Source organism: Aquarana catesbeiana, linkage group LG12 (assembly GCF_042186555.1).
Source record: "Aquarana catesbeiana isolate 2022-GZ linkage group LG12, ASM4218655v1, whole genome shotgun sequence".
NCBI lineage: Eukaryota > Metazoa > Chordata > Amphibia > Anura > Ranidae > Aquarana > Aquarana catesbeiana.
Window position 1 is genome coordinate 197,108,442 of NC_133335.1, and position 15,953 is coordinate 197,124,394.

A 15,953-nucleotide genomic window follows, 5' to 3' on the forward strand; every position below is an offset into this window, starting at 1 on the left:
GGGTCCCAAGCTTGGCATTCCAGATACTTCTCAAGCTTCACCCCACTGGCCTGCTCGGTCCTTGACTTGACACACAAGGCTGCTCTGCAAGTGTCACCTCCGCTGGCTGGGTCCCTGCCTTGATACCTGCTGAAGTTTCCAGATTCTTCACCGTCCCCGGTTGGTGAAAATTCTGCTCTGGTACTTGCTTCAGCTACTCACTTCGGTCCCTGGTCATAAGGTGGATGGCCCCTTAGTGGCGACAGCTTCCCCTCTACCTTTGACCACAACAGGTTCTCCGGCTGGCAGAACCGTCACTTCTGGTTGGACTGCAAGCTGCAATCCCAACCCTGCGCTGCTCTCTTGCTTCTGGATAGGGCCTCAGACAGCCTAGCAGACAGTGTGCCCAGGATAGGCCCAAACTCAGGCCCAGCAGCTCGGGCAAAACAACACACATCCACCCTGACAGCCGTCCAGGTGGCACAGAACACTGATCACCTGACTCCACCCAAATATATAGGTTCTCCCAGCAGGCCAAGGGATTTAAGAAAACCCCTGTCCATTGGCTGAGACACCCCATATACCTATAATCTGACCTTGCAGTGCCCTTGTCTTATCTAATGCCACCAAGTGCCCGACCACCTAACGGCAAAAGAGAGAAGTGCAGCAATTACAGACTTAGGCTATGTTTCCACTATTGCTTCCCCAAAGTCGCACGATTTTGCCGCAAATTTTTTACCGTGATTTTTGACCGTGACTTGAAGAAATGCCTGTGTATTCTTGAGGTCTATAGACCTCAAGTCGCATCAAAGTGGGACCAAAGTAGTGCAGAGATTACTTTGAAGTTGCAGCGACTTGAAGTGAACGGTACTCATTGGAAATCATGGGGTACGACTTGTCATGCGACTTTTCAGTCCCAAATCACATTAAAAGTCGCACTAGTGGAAACATAGCCTTAGAGTGGAATCAATTTATCCTCAACAATTAGCCAAGGTAGCTATACCTGGCAGGTAAATTTAGGAGCAACTCTGCCTAAACACCAGGGTGCGACATGACTACTATAAGTAACTGTTAGCAATTGATAGGTCTTGTTTACTGAGTCACCTACCGGCTTCTCACAACTTCGTCACTCCACTGATGAGCTCTCACAACCATTGTTTTTGGCTCTGCTCACCTTGAGGTTTTAGGTGTCCCCAGGTAATTTTAAATGTTCCAACTCCTCCTGTAGCATTCTACATAATATACAGTATCTCACAAAAGTGAGTACTGTGACATACTGAAGCAGAGTATGATCCCCTCCCTGCAGAGACTGGGCCGCAGGGCATTATTCCAACATAACGACCCCAAACACACCTCCAAGACGACCACTGCCTTGCTAAAGAATCTGAGGGTAAAGGTGATGGACTGGCCAAGCATGTCTCCAGACCTAAACCCTATTGAGCATCTGTGGGGCATCCTCAAACGGAAGGTGGAGGAGCGCAAGGTCTCTAACATCTACCTGCTCTGTGATGTTGTCATGGAGGAGTGGAAGAGGACACCAGTGGCAACCTGTGAAGCTCTGGTGAACTCCATGCCCAAGAGGGTTAAGGCAGTGCTGGAAAATAATGGTGGTCACAAAAAATATTGCCACTTTGGGCCCAATTTGGACATTTTCACTTAGGGGTGTACTCACTTTTGTTGCCAGCGGTTTAGACATTAATGGCTGTGTGTTGAGTTATTTTGAGGGGACACCAAATATACACTGTTATACAAGCTGTACACTCACTACTTTACATTGTAGCAAAGTGTCATTTCTTTTTTTTTTTTTTTTTTGAGGTTTACAACAACTTTAATGCACACAACACCTATCCAACACCAATGAACTGTGTCATTTCTTTAGTGTTGTCACATGAAAAGATATAATAAAATATTTACAAAAATGGGAGGGGTGTACTTACTTTTGTGAGATACTGTATAATAAATTAGAGCTATAAAATAATTGGGGCCATAAAGCAATTGTTCAGCCCTGGTAATGCAAGTGAATACATCTCACCACTGGAGCCCTAAAACAGACTTTACCCAGCATCTATTAACAACTTAAATACCACGTTGAGTGGGATGACTATCATGCATTGCCGCTAATGAAAATTACGGTTGGATTGGTTGCTTTTGCAGACTTCCATTGCTGAAGCTTCGTTTTCTCCCCTATTCTCTTCCTTGCTTTGCAAGCCTGGAATATTGTTTTTAGTTGTGCTAATACCAGGAAAAAAAAGTGTATTGTGTAAAACACATAGGCAGAAGGGGTATTGCATGCTGCACAATAATCTCAGCCTCTTGACTCTTTGTAACATAAAATAAACGCTTGTACAGAGCCAAGAGCCAAAACCTCCTCATTGTGCCGCAGGGGGATCTCTGTCACTTTTCTGAGTCTTCAGTAAATCGCAGGTGTTACAGGCGGCCCTGCTGAAAGGCATCCTGACACAGATAATTGATGGGAGAATATTTTTTATTATTATTGTTATTATTCCCTTGGGTCTTTTCTGTGGGTTTTTTTTTTTATTGGAACCTCAAGTTTAAAGGTAAAAGCTCAACAACTGATTTAACCTCTTCAACCCTTTAACGAAAGTATTATCTTACAGTAGCTTCGGCATTGTTTCTGTACCTATTCAGTGCATAGTACGGTGTTTACTTTACACTGTGCATTACAGGATCTGCATTCTAGTTACTATGAATGTCCGTACAGCTGCTAAGTATACTTGTACAGATTCATTTGTATAATGCAAAATATATATTTATGAGCAAAGTGCAGTCTTTTTGTTGCCTTTCTGGAATAATTCATCAATTTCTTTTCAGAATTAGATATTTGCATTGGCATCCATTGATTATATGCTAAATGGGCACCAATTACTTTTTCTTTGCTGTGGGCTTTTGACATAGGTAGTTCATTAATCATTTTTGTCTTTTACATCAGTTTTAAATCAAATAAATTATCTGGCCCTAAAAATTATCTAATGAAGCAACCGTTTTAAGTATAAGCTATTAACTATTTTGTCTCAGTCTGTGAAGCTGGTTAGATGGCTAAAATGCATATTTAGCTGATCTCCTGTTGTTCCTGCCCTGTTTGGAACTGAGCCTGTATTTACCTAAAAGTAGGTTAGCGGACAGTAAAACATAAATACAGGCACCTCGAAGTACCTACAGGAACCATCGGGCATCATAAAAATCACCCCATGCACAAAGATCCCGTGGTGAAGAACTTGGGCCCACCTGATTCAGCAACTTCCTATTGGACATTGGGCCACCGGTTGGAAATCATGAGGGGTGACAAGAGGCCTCAAGCCAAAGCACTTCGGATAGTGCTTAGCAAAGCAGTTTTAGAAGCCTTATGTACATTTTTTTTATAATATCCATTTTTTTGTACATTTGTTGCATATTGGAACAAAAGACCACAACTTAGCTAACCAATAAAATATGTAAAGTACGCAGTTAGACTTAAAGTTCTGGATCTTCTTCATCTCATATCATTGTTTAACCACACAATGATGCACTATATTACCAAAAGTATTGGGACGCCTGCCTTTACACGCACATGAACTTTAATGGCATCCCAGTCTTAGCCTGTAGGGTTCAATATTGAGTTGGCCCACCCTTTGCAGCTATAACAGCTTCAACTCTTTTGGGGAGGCTGTCCACAAGGTTTAGGAGTGTGTCTATGGGAATCTTTGAGAGGTCAGGCACTGATGTTGGAGAAAAGGCCTGGTCCGCAGTCTCTGCTCTAATTCATCCCTAAGGTGTTCTTTTGGGTTAAGGTGCAGGCCAGTCAAATTCCTCCACCCCCAACTTGACCATCCATGTCTTTATGGACATTGCTTTATGCACTGGTGCACAGTTATGTTGGAACAGGAAGGGGCCATCCCCAAAGTTGGGAGCATGAAATTGTCCAAACTGTCTTGGTATGCTGATGCCTTAAGAGTTCCCTTCACTGGAACTAAGGGGCCAAGCCCAACCCCTGAAAACCAACTTCACACCATAATCCTCCCCTCCACCAAAAGATTTGGACCAGTACACAATGCAAGGTCCATAAAGGCATGGATGAGCGAGTTTGGGGTGGAGGAACTTGACTGGCCTGCACAGAGTCCTGACCTCAACCCAATAGAACACCTTTGGGATGAATTAATGCAGAAACTGTGAGCCAGGCTTTCTCGTCCACATCAGTGCCTGACCTCAGATGCGCTTCTGGAAGAATGGTCAAACATTCCCATAGACACACTCCTAAACCTTGTGGACAGCCTTCCCAGAAGAGTTGAAGCTGTTATAGCTGAAAAGGGTGGGCCAACTCAATATTGAACCCACAGACTAAGACTGGGTGGTCATTAAAGTTTATGTGCATGTAAGGGCATTACCAATACTTTAATACTGGTAATATAGTGTATGTACAAAACACTTAAAGACGTTTTATGTTATGCAACATCTTCCTTGGCAAACTTCTTTGTACCTGCAGTTCTATCTGGTATTAAGGACTCTCTGCTGTGTGCTTGAAACATTCAAACTGTCCACTGTAGACTGCCCAGACATTCACTGAGCTCACCCAGTGCTCCTTGTATGATGTCATGAAATAGTCCACTTGTCTTTAAAGTGGAGTTCCACCCAAAAATGGAACTTCCGCTTTAAGGAAGGTGACCCCCTGTCATTTTTTTGGGGAGGGAGCGGATACCCTCTTTTTAGAGGGTCCCAGCTCCCACTTCCTCCTGGAACACCGCGGCACCGGAAGGGAGATCACCTCTCCCCCCTGCCTCGCGGCAATCATCTGGGACATGTCACAGGTCCCAGATGATTGCCCGGCCAGGCGCGGCGAGGCTCGCGCATGCGCAGTGGGTGCCCGGCTGTGAAGCCACAGCTGGGCGCCCACAGTTACAATTCTGGCGCCGCAGAGAGGAGGGGGAGACGAGTGGGGCTTCATTCCCCTGCATTGCTGGACCCTGGGACAGGTAAGTGTCCGATTATTAAAAGTCAGCAGCTACAGTATTTGTAGCTGCTGACTTTTAATTTTTTTTTTTTTTTTTTTAAGCAGAACTCCGCTTTAAGACTCCCTACACTAACAAAGGCTATATGAATCAATGTGAATACATTTTAGATACAGATACTGTACAGTTTGCTCTACTGGATGCAACCAAACTGGCTCCATGTCATTCTAAAACCATAGAGGCAGCAGAAGTGAGTGCAACAGTATGTGTGAAGTGCAGAGACATAAATGAAGTGTCACTTTGTTACCCTTCAAATAAACTGCAGCTAAAAACTGACTACTGCCTGAGTGCTGAACGAGTAAATGGAGCATTTAGCATGTGGTCAGTGCAAACATTCCCTAAATCATGGGTGCTCAACCTGTGGCCCTCCATCTGTTGCAGAACTACAAGTCCCATCAATCCTATGTCTTTGGGAGTCATGCTTGTTTAACTGTCAGCCTTTGCAATTCCCCATGGAACTTGTAGTTCCGCAACAGCTGGAAAGCCACTTGTTGAGCACCCATGCCCTAAAGCTTTCAACTGATAGTGCACCCCTTTATATTTTCTACACTAAAGACGACTGGCTACTTATTGCATAATATTCAACCTCACAAGTTATGTAAATAGAACTGGTGCTTGATTGGTCATGTATTACTGCCGTCAGTAGCTCTGAACTACTCTGCATTTTCTTCTTTTCTAACTGTTCAGGGGCAGGATGAAGCAAGTGTCCGCCATTATTAATGACTGATTATATGTAGTTGTTTGGGTATCATATTAGCACTGGGCCTACCATCAGGCAAACCTGCATTATGGTACAAAACATTAGTTTTAGACAGGTGTGTGCTTTTGGCATGTTTGAATATTAGATATGATTGCATAGTAAGTCAATGACTGGTTTAGAATATGAATAATAACTTGCTCTAGGTGCATATTTAGCTAGCAAAGTTCAGTGATGTGGAAAAGACCTGAACTTGTACCCATCCCAGAGCAATATTTTCCTTGCCCTCCCCTCCTTCAAGTGTAGAAGAGTTGTGCTTGCAGCAGCCTTGACGTTGCCCTCCAGCACAACAAGGGTTACAGCAGTCGCACATCAGAAAGCTGGTTTGACAAGTTCTACGACAGCATCCAGACCAGAGTAATGAGTGATGAGTAGGTGATCGGCCCCAACCTGTCAGGCATAGCCTTACTTGCCTAGGGCACAAAGTACTGTAAAGGCAGGACGCCTTCATAACTATTTCACCACTGGAGAGATTTGCTCCGTGTCAATGTACTTTAGTGCACTACAGAAATCTGGCAGTGTAGGGTTAACACTTAAGTAGTTTTGTGCATTGTGCACATTGAACAACAAAAACATTATTTCTAAAAAGAACCAGATATTAGAAAATGTTATGGCATCAATCAGGCCCTAATCCGTATTTATTAGTCTTAAAAGGTAAATTGTTTGAGGTTTGTGCCTCAGGTGAAAGCAACCATACTTGTTGTCATTATACCTGTACCTTTGGCCAAGGAGACTGATCTTGAGAATTTGAGGATCACAGCTGAGCCAAGGTAGAGGCATGGTTGGCAACTACAGTTGTCCACTCAACCCTTGGGTGCTGACACTGATTGTTCTATAATATCTGCGGAAGGTTGCTTAGGATAGTGATAGCTGCTGTTCAAAAGTCATCACCAGTGGTCTTCAACTTTTCAATATCATTACAGTAAGTCCACCTACATACGAACAAGTTCCGTTCCAAGAGCACGTTTGTAAGTCCAATTTATTTGTAAGTCCAACAAAGTTAGCCTAGGTTCCCAACCAACATAATCGGCCCAATAAATTACTGTAATAAGTTTATAACACATTTTATACAAATAATACACAGAAAAAAAGCTTGAAATAAAGATACAGTACTGTATACAGTAAATTTCACAAAAAAACACAACCACCAGAAATGTGAATTAACTATCACGATTAGACATGCAAATGCATATTCATATCTTTGGAAGTTTGCAACTTGAAGGTTTGTATGTAGGAGCTAAAGACAAAGATCCAAATATAAATGACATCAGAGGGACAAGCAGGGAGAACTTTATGTTGGGTTAATGAGGTAGTGGTTACCCTTATTTATATCTTGCTATTATTTATTTAGTGTTGTGATTTTTATTTATATTCTGATTTATTTTTTTTTCATGGTATGGATCTCTATGTTATAGCTGTGTATGGATAACTAGATGGATTCATTGGAATGGACTCCCGATATCTATTGGTGGTGGCCTTTTGGAGTTAGACCACTGTTTTTGAGGGTTGATTTATCTCTTCAAGTTAACTATCAAAGCGAGTGATTATCTGGAATACTCAATATATTCTGGTTGTCCCTCTTGGTGAGGACACCAAGAGCCTGCCCACAACCTGAAGTGTCAGAGGGAAGGGGAAAGAGCTGGCTGCCAGAGTAGCGAGGGATAAGCTAAGTAAAAGTGCTTTTTAAGCCTGGGTTCACACTCTTGCGATGTGGGAACCAGCGCGATTCCAGTGCGGGTTCCCGAATCACATCTCTCCTGCAGGCAGTTCACACAGCCTTCTGCGAACCGCTGTGGGTGTCAATACAATGTTAATGACACCCCCAGATCGGTTCACAGATAGCAGTGTGAACTGCGGATTTGGACAGGAATCGGATCGCATGGATGTGAACACCCATGCAATCTGATTCCTGTGCGGGGGAAAAAAAAGTCCCTGCACCTTTTTTTCTGCAAATCCAATGTGAGTTCAGCCATACAAACTGTATGACTCAACTCGCATTGCACAGACATCGCATGCACAGCAATGCGGGTGTGAATCACATGTGATGTCTGTGTTCGCATATGTGTGAACGCAGGCTAAAGGATAGGTTCACCTATACCAACATGTTACACCTGTATTGAGGGTTGGTAATCAACTTGTTGGTATTTGTCAGCCCCCACACCCTTAGAGCCACCTCCCCTGTGACAGAGGGTCGAGGGAAGGGTGGGTCTTCTTTAGAGCCACCTCCCCTGTGACAGAGGGTCGAGGGAAGGGTGGTTCTTCTTTAGAGCCACCTCCCCTGTGACAGAGGATGGAGGGAAGGGTGGTTCTTCTTCCCCCAGCCAATGTCACATTTAAAATTGGCATGGCCGTGCGCAACTTTGACCACACAGACAATTATTTCTCCTTTCAAGGTGATTTCTTCCTCCAGATATGGGGCATCCTTTGCACCCTGCTATGCCAATCTCACCCTTGGTTTGTAGGAAGAGTCTCGTATCTGGGGGCTTTGCCACCCTTATCGTCCTTTATGGACAATACATTGACAATATTATCATCATATGGGATGGCCCACCCTCCACAATTGAACCTTTTGTCCAGTAATGTAATAATATTACATTACTGGACCTTTTTTCTCTTTTTGATCAAATACCCTCTGTTCTCAGGTGCATAAGGATCTTAGAGAGCTGGGAGAGGTGAAACAGGAGCACACTGGTCTTCCCAGAGAATAGCTGTGCGTGTGCGTGTGTGTGTGTGTGTGTGTGTGTGTGTGTGGGGGGGGGGGGGGGGGACGCGTGTTTGGGAAGTGGTGGTGTCAGGACAAGTTTGCTGATCACTGGAGGAGAGCAGGCTGAGTTCTCAGCATAGCTAGGAAACTGACCACTCTGTGATCTCCTGTTTAGTGAAAGAAACCAAATTAAGGACCCACTGGGCATCGCTGTATCCTGGACTAGGCCGACAAGACCCAGGCCTAGGGCAGTACTTTGCAGGGGGGGTAGCACGGAAAGAGTCCCTGCCGGCTTGCACTACACTCTTATGCCCTGTACACACGATCACACATTCCGACAACAAAATCCATCAGACTTTTTCTGACGGATGTTGGCTCACACTTGTCTTGCATACACACGGTCACACAAAGTTGGTCTGAAATTCTGAACGTCAAGAACGTGGTGATGTACAACACTTACGACGAGCCGAGAAAAATGAAGTTCAATAGCCAGTGCTGCTCTTCTGCTTGATTCTGTGCATGCGTGGCACTTTGTGCGTTGTAATTGTCTACACACGATCGGAATTTACGCGAACGGATTTTGTTGTCGGAAAATTTTAGATCCAGCTCTCAAACTTTGTGTGTCCGAAATTCTGATGGAAAAAGTCCAATGGAGCCCACACACGGTCAGAATTTCCGACAACAAGCTCCGATCACACATTTTCCGTCGGAAAGTCCGATCGTGTGTACAGGGCATTAGTGTACACCAGTCTTATAGGGCAGACTGGGCTGAGAGGCAGATTAGTCTAGCGCCCCCACACAGGGCGAATGGCTGCAACCCCAGCCCGGGATCCTACTGGCAATCCCTGATCTCCACAGTGTCAGCAAAGGTGGTCAGCAGACAGGATCGACAGATACCGGTGTTATACCACACACTCCTCTCCGGTCCACAATAGGCACCTAGCCCCTGTGAGTGCAATCCTGGCATTTTAGTGTGTCTGGGAGGCCTAGCTGCTTGCAGCCTGGCAAAGTCTATGGTATGCTGAACCACCCTTCAGCGGTACGCACATTTAGGACCCTAATTGGTCAGGGACGTATGCCCGGAATGCAGATTTTCTACCACTCTGTAAAGTGTTCCATCCTATCCAACCACTGCATGTTTCAGCCAGCCATAGACTTTGATAGGCTCCAGGCAGCAAGGCTGGATGCTGCACCTGTGCATCCCAATAAAGTGTCAGGATTGCGCTCACAGTGCTAAACCCCCAGTGTGCAAAGAGGCTAAAGCACACCTACTTCTTCTATTTGGACAATATATACATACCTCCCAACATTTTGAGATGGGAATGAGGGACACCTACTAACAAACGTATGTAGGTATAGGACACGCCTCCTGCCACACCCCCTTAAATGAGAATTAACCAAAAAAAGGTTAATTAAATCCACAAGTGCTTTTTCTTTTTACCACTACTATTCTTTTATATTGGCTTTAAAATGTACAAATGCTGCAATTTCGAAATTGGATGAAAGGTTTAGCTCTGGGAAACACTTTTTTAAAGATAAAAAGTGCATTTTATATACATCTATATAGATCAGACCGAAATGAGGGACAAATGAGACGGAAAGGGGGACAGAGGGACATTGCTCCAAATCAAGGACAGTTGGGAGCTATGTATATGTTTAGCCTGGAGTTCAGCTGTAACCTCTCTTCATACTAATGGAAATTGCCAAGCAGTACAGTAAAAAGTGATCTATGAACAGAAGAGACAGACCTTTTAATCATTTGCCCATCCTCTATTCAGAAAGCTCTTTTCATTGATGAAAGCAACAGTATGGCTTCTACGAATGGAGGAGGTGGGCACAGAAAGGGTGTGCATAGTTGGCACTTTCGACTATGGCAGGTCCAGTGGCTTGTATTAACCCCAGCAGCACTGGAAGTGTACTGCTGCTGGGGTATTGGGCAGGGGTGTCTTATTGCTTGGGCAACCCTGGGCACTGCCCAGGGGCCCCAGGTGCATGGGGGTCTCATGATAATCTCTCATTACATCATACTTGCCAACTGTCCCGGATTGGCTAGGACAGTCATGCTTTTTACTAAGCTGTCACAGAATGTCCGTGTCCCGGACAGCATCCCAAAACCTGTATTGTGCCTTCCTGATCCCCCCTGTACTATCGCATTCCACTTTCCCCCTCTTTGTGTTGATTAGTCTTTGATTTATGGAATGTTTTAAAATTGATTTTATTGAAATTGCTTGAATATATATTTAATTCCATCAACGTTTTATACTTAAATTCTTGAGAGACGGTGCATAAATTGGGTCAGGCTGGTAGGAGTTCCAGTGCATTACTTTGCTCAGGGGTCCATGATGGCATTAAGACGGCCCTGGTATTGGGGAGGGGGTGCAGAAGACAAAAGTTTTCAATGAACACAGCAACCAGCAGCACAAGGGACACTTCTCATTCAATGTAGGTACTATTCCTTGTGCTGATTTTTTATTTTAATTTTTTTTAATTTAACATCTTCTCGCCTGGCCTATTGAACAATGATGGGTGGGAACGATGTTGTTGGGTGGACATCATATGACATCCTTTCAGGAATGCACCTCGAGCACAGGGTGTGATCGTTTACCCGTGGTGTCACAGGCAGTGGCGTCGCTAGGGGGTGGCTTTCGGGGCTATAGCCCCGAATCTGGGGCCCATAGCCCCAAGTCTCTGCAGAGGTCCTCAAGGGGAGGGGTAGCTCTCTGGGGACCCTGATGTAACTGGGGGCCTTTCTGGGGACCCTGATGCAAGGGGGAGGCTCTCTGGGGACCCTGATGCAAGGGGGAGGTTCTCTGGGGACCCTAATGTAAGTGGGGGCTCTCTGGGGACCCTGATGCAAGGGGAGGCTCTCTGGGGACTCTGATGTAAGGGGGGGGCTCTCTGGGGACCTAGATGTAAGTGGGGAGCTCTCTGGGGATATATACACACATACGTATATTACTGTATATACATGTGTATCCCCGCCCAGGCATATGACTTTCTTTACTACGCTGCTATAGGCTCTAGCCCCAGATCTTTTGTAGACCTAGCAACGCCCCTGGTCACAGGCATCACGGGCCATGCTGCAGCGTGATCTGTCACCCGTGGTGTCCACTGGACATGGCCGATGACATCGTTGTACCGGCCCACTGCCGGTACCATGTGATTGCTGTGGCCAATCACAGCAGGTCACATGACAGTTATACACAATGAAATGCTTTGTTACATGCCTTTTATTGTGTATTGTTGTGATGAGCTTTGTGATTGGTCGCAGTCATCACATAGTACAGACAGGGCCAATCACAGCCCATCTGTACCATGTGATGAACTGTGGCCAATTATAGCTAATCACAATAGTAAACTCTGAATGAGTAGTTTTTATTCAGTAAAAATGGTTGCTTATATCTGTTATGTAAAAAAAAGGAAAAAAATGTAATAATAAAAAAAAAATTATTAAAAAATTTGAAAAAAATGATTACAATATTTTATTTATTTTTTTTTTACATACTGTCACCAGTCGGTGTCTCTGATCACCGACACACCAGGTCTATGATGACGCTGTACTGCATGGTGACAATATGGAAAAAATAAAAAATACATTTTGTAATTCATTTTCCAAAATTTGTGACAAAAAATTACAACTTCAAAAAACTTGCCAAGCCTTTTACTAAACAACTTGGACTGCCTATTTTCCAAAAAGGGGTCTTTTGGGGGATATTTTGGCCTATCCTGGTGTTTTCAGGTCTCAAGAAATGAGAGTCATCAATGCATCAGGATTTATCGATTATATATATATATACCATAGTTTGTGGACTCTAATGCCGCGTACACATGACCGGACTTTCCGGCAGAAAAGGTCTGATGGAATCATTTCATCGAATATTCCGATCGTGTGTGGGCTTCATTGGACTTTCTCTTTCGAAAATTCTGACGATCCTAAAAATAGAACATGTTTTAAATCTTTCCGACGGAATCAATTCCTATTGGGAAAACCGTTCGTCTGTATGTTATTCTAACGGACCAAAAACGACGCAAGGGCAGCTATTGGCTACAGGCTATTGAACTTCCTTTTTCTAGTCCCATCATATGCATTGTATGTCACTGCGTTCTAAACGATCGGACTTTGGTGTGATCGTGTGTGTATGCAAGTCCGTTTCATCGGAACAAAAATCGTCAGCGTTTATTCTGACGGGAAAACCACTCGTGTGTACGCGGCATAACTTTCCTACAAACTAAATAGTGTACACTGATTTGAGTTATTTTCTCCAAAGAAATGTAGCAGTATACATTTTGTCTGAAATGTGTGAAGAAAGATTATTTATTTGCAAAATTTTATAACAGAAATAAAGTAAAACTTGTTTTCTTTTCAAAATTTTCGATCGAAAAAAGTGATGATTAAATACCACCAAAAGAAAGCTCTATTTGTGTGAACAAAATGATAAAAATTTAGTTTGGGTACAGCGTTGCATGACCGCGCAATTGTCATTCAGTAGTGTGACAGCGCTGAAAGCTGGAAATTTGACCTGGGCAGGAAGGGGGTAAAAGTGCCCGGTATCGAAGTGATTAACCGAACTTGGGCTTTAACATTGATAAATGGCATATGCTGTAATCTCTGTGTGCAAGGTGATAATTAGACCTGAAGCTTCTGAAACAAGTGTGTTAGGGTGGCAGCTGATGGTAAATGTCCCAAATTTTGTTAATTAGATACTGAACCCAGTTTTGCATATTGTACAAGGTGAACGCCGTTTTTTTTATTTGAAGGTAATATCAGGTATTTGTCCTGATGACATACAAAGGTGACTCCTGTGAAGTGCAGAACACTAAATGTGTTGGGCAGAACACTAAATGTATTGGGCAGGGCTATAATAATTGTAACTTTATTTCTCAGGCTGGCTAATTGCTGTGTGCGAAAGCCTTGTCTGAACCTCGCTGATTCACCGTCTGGCTCACCGTGTCACCCACACCTGTCTGGTGTGAGATGTGGGGAGAGAAGGCGGGGCTTGTGGTGGAGCGCAGGTACCTGTGATGTTGATGTCTGTCTCTGTCATTCTGGATTTCAATCTGCCTTTATGGTAAAGATCATGAACGTGTCATAATTCCGTCATATAAACAAATCTGCCAAGATATCTTTTGCGTTCTGTAGTAGGAACTGAAAAATCGCTGTTAGGACTCGTCGATGATTATATTACTTAGTCATTAATCACATTTGATTTCCCAAACCTTGGAGAAAATAAAATGGGTCAGATATATAAACATTATTACATTTGTGGGAGTATTTAATTGTTAATATCAACTGACAGGAGGTTAACGCATTTTGATCTTGAAAAAAAAAGTTTGTTTTGTCTTGCGGCTCGCGGTAGACAAAGAACTTTTATGGATTTCATTTGATAATTTACTCAGGTCAGGAAATATGGAAATCTAGATCTTTACAGCTTAAACGGCTCCTTTCTGTAACATAATAGGGCTCATTCAGACATATTGTGCACTGTACAGTTCTGTAGTGTACCAAACTAACTTTGACTTTAACCACTTGCCAACTGTGCACTTTTACCCCTTCTTGCCCAGGCCAATTTAGATCTTTCAGTGCTGTCAGTGACATGACACTGTACTCAAATATATATATATCAAATAATTGTTCTCCTTCACTGATGTGCGCTGATGAGGCTGCACTGATGGGCACTGATAGGCTGCACTGATGGGCACTGATTGGTGGAATTGATGGGCACGGATGAGGAGACACTGATGAGGCTGCAGTCATATGCGGCACTGATGAGGCGGAACTAATGGGCACTGATAGGCGGCACTGATGGGCACTGATAGGTACTGGTAGGTGGCACTGATGGGCACTGATAGGCAGCACTGATAGGTGACACTGATGAAGAAGCACTAATAGGCAGCACTGATAGGTGACTCTGATGAGGAGGCACTGGTGAGCACTGATGGGGACTGATAGGTGGCACTGATGGGCCCTGATAGGCACTGGTAGATAGCACTGATAGGCAGCACTGATAGGTGACACTGATGAAGAATCACTAATAGGCAGCACTGATAGGTGACTCTGATGAGGAGGCACTGGTGAGCACTGATGGGGACTGATAGGTGGCACTGATGGGCCCTGATAGGCACTGGTAGATAGCACTGATAGGCAGCACTGATAGGTGACACTGATGAAGAATCACTGATAGGCAGCACTGATAGGTGACACTGATGAGGAGGCACTCCTAGGCACTGACTGGAAGCACTGGTGGGGACTAATATGTGGCACTGATGGGCACTGATTGGCTGCACTGGTGGGGACTAATAGGTGGCACTGATTGGCTGCACTGGTGGGCACTAATTGGCAGCACTGGTGGGACTGCATTGATAATCAGGGCACTGATAAATCAGTGCCCTTTAACATAAGCCGATTACCGGCTTTCTTCCTCTCTCCTCACGCTGTCAGCGTGAGGAAAGAAAAGCAGATAACTGGCTTGTGTTTACATCTTGTGATCAGCTGTCATTGGCTGACAGCTGATCACGTGGTAAAGGGCCACTGTGATTGGCCCTTTACCTCGATCTGTGATCAGCTGAGTCTGAAGGAAGGGCTGCATGATCACAGGAGGACGTCCATGGACGCCCTCCCGGCAAACTAAGCCCACGCTGTCACCATTTTAGGACTATAGCGCTGGCAGGAAGTACAGTATTTTTCACTCCATAAGACGCACCTGACCATAAGACGCACCTAGGTTTTAGAGGAGGAAAACAAGAAAAAATATTCTGAACCAAATGGTGTACTAAAATATTTACCAGTGCCCATGAAATGCAGCCTGATCAGTGCCAATTAAATGCAGCCTGACCATTGCCCATTCTAAATGCAGCCTGACTTGTGCATATTATAAATGCAGCCTGACCTGTGACTGACGACATTTTCCCCCATTGCGTCTTATGGAGCGAAAAATACAGTACTTTAACTACTGGTATAACTGAAGGCAAAACTTTTTTTCTTAGTTTTGGATAGAGTGGAGAGGGATTGAACACCGGTCAGTTTTATTTGCTGTCTGTGCCCCCGTGAGAGAGATTCACCCTCTCTATTTTTCCTGTGACCGACCATAACACCAGGAGTGAAAGTTACACTCCCAATTCCAAATTTTGGGTTGTCACCAGAACAGGGAATTTTTCAATGGGGACACTAGTTCTGGTGACCATGAGGGATTGCCTCTCAATTTCTGTTTTGGCTGTGAGACAACAAGTGAAGGAAAATCTCAATAGGACACAGCTCTACTTGCCCATCTGTGGGCCCGAGACCGGCATAGTGGGTGCCTCCAGGTAGAGGGGAGGGAAAAGAGTGTACACATGTCTGCTCTCCTCCCTTGTTGCTGACCCAGAAAGTGACATGTTTGGCGTCGCTTCCGAGTCAGCCTCTCGGTGTCCCCAGCCAACTTGGCCAGAAAAGAATGCAATGTGATCTGCATTGGATTACATTCAGTGGAGCACAGGGGAGATATGCAGGGTCTTTTAGACCTGGATGTCTCAT